We start from the raw sequence: 1,972 nt of genomic DNA, 5'->3' as shown, positions 1-1,972 counted from the left end.
AATTTAGTACCAATATAAAATCTAATACCAATATAGAATTTGGTGCCAATAAATAATTTGATACTGGTAGAAATACACTACCAACATGGAATCTATTTCTAGCACCAAATTTGATACCACCACAAGGACCAATTTCTAATACTAGTATAGAATCCAATTCCAATATCCAGCACCACCACAAGGACCAGTTGTACCACAAGGACCCGTCCCACCCATACCATGAATGAATCCTAATGCAACAAGCTTGAAGTGCAAGTTTTTGAGTTTAAGGGTTACAAAAAAGAAGACTCAAACATCAACGTAGCCCACAAAGACATTAGTAGGCAAGAAAATTTGAAACAATGTTTGGGGAGCAAAGAAAATGCAGCAATTTGAAGGTACACTATGTGGTAGCCCCGTGAGTTTGTTCAACCCTTATCGTGCTACACACTTTTTGAATTATGATGCCTTAAAATCAATGTATTTGGCACGTTTCTATAAAGAGAATAGGCCCAATGACATTTGTAAGAAATTAAGAGAATTTTAGTACAAGAAGTTGTTGGTAGAGGATTATCTTCAAATCTCAAAATGTGAATGCAAGGTTGTATCTAATACATAAGCTAACAACTAAAACACTAGTAGAGTATTTTTTAAAAGGGCTTAGACTTAGAATAGATAGTTTAATAGCTGCATTTCAAATCCCAACTAGAGCTATTGGTTTTAATGACTTGATTGATGTGCAAAGAGGGTGGAAAGAAGATGCAAAACCTTTCGATGAAAATCAAGAAAGGAGAATTTTGATTCAAATAATGACTCAGAATCAGATATAGGGAAAACATATATTGTATTTGAAGAGGAATCTGAGATAGAGAGTGACACATCTAGCAATGATTTGGATGATGAAGATAAGAAAAAGAAAAGGAAGAAGCATAAGAAAAAGGAGAATTAATGGAAGAAAGACAAAAGACATCCAAGAAGAGAGAACAAAAATCACAAAAAAGTACAATATCAAAAGTTGAAAAGTTGGTAGAAGAAAACATGAAGTTCTTTTGGTGCTAGGCTGCCAAATTTGCCAAAAATACCATCCAATAGAAGTTCCTTGCTATAATCTGAATGCACAGATGAATCAACCATAGCAAGCTCCTTGTACTTTGGCAATCAATGCAAACCAAGTAATACTTGGACTGGTTGCAACATAACAAGGTTTCCCATATTTAATAAAGAAACCAATGGAATCAGCATGCAGAGGACTAATCGGTACTAGCAATGTAATAATTGGAACCAATAGTGACCACCTTGGGCACACACAAATAAGGACTATACTTACTATTTGGAAAATGGGCATCAATAAGGGCTACATTTCCCTTTGTGGTGCAAACATCACATGGAATGAGGATTGTTGATTATTTGGTTTTGTAAAAATGCCCAAAGAGAATGACCAACAAATCTAGTTCAACAACCATGTTAACCTCTACTTGATAGGAGGCTAGGGGCTAGATGACTTAGCAACAAAGAATTCAAAACACATGGATTGAGAGTGGCGGAGGAATATGATTGGTACCCGCTTGCAAGGCGGTGCAACTCTAAAGGTCAAGGAAATTTTGCAAGAGATAATGAGTAGAGACCAATGGGGTGAAGCGCGGTCCGGTGGAGCGCATTCCACTCTATTGGTTAGGAATAGAAATAAAAGGTGGTGAGCTCACCTCTGATTAAGTTGATGAAGCTACTACTTAGAGGTAGAAATTGGGACTAGAGGTGAGGATTGAAGAAGAGATGACAAGCTCTATGTAGATAGTGAGGTAGCATAGAGCTAGAGACGCTAGAAAAGGCCGTTGGCTCATACACCTTTTAGTTAATTCAAAGCAAGTGAAGGTGAGTCTGAGTCTGAGTGGATCTATCATGAGTTGGTACAGACACGATCTATTCTAAAGGAAGAATAATTCTCATTGCTTGCTCCTTTATGGTGTCTTTATCTCCTTTGCTTAAGTACTTA

This window comes from Dipteris shenzhenensis, chromosome 5 (assembly GCF_047967505.1).
Source record: "Dipteris shenzhenensis isolate YYH24624 ecotype China chromosome 5, Dip_SZ_1.0, whole genome shotgun sequence".
Taxonomy (NCBI): domain Eukaryota; kingdom Viridiplantae; phylum Streptophyta; class Polypodiopsida; order Gleicheniales; family Dipteridaceae; genus Dipteris; species Dipteris shenzhenensis.
This window is presented reverse-complemented; position numbering follows the sequence as displayed.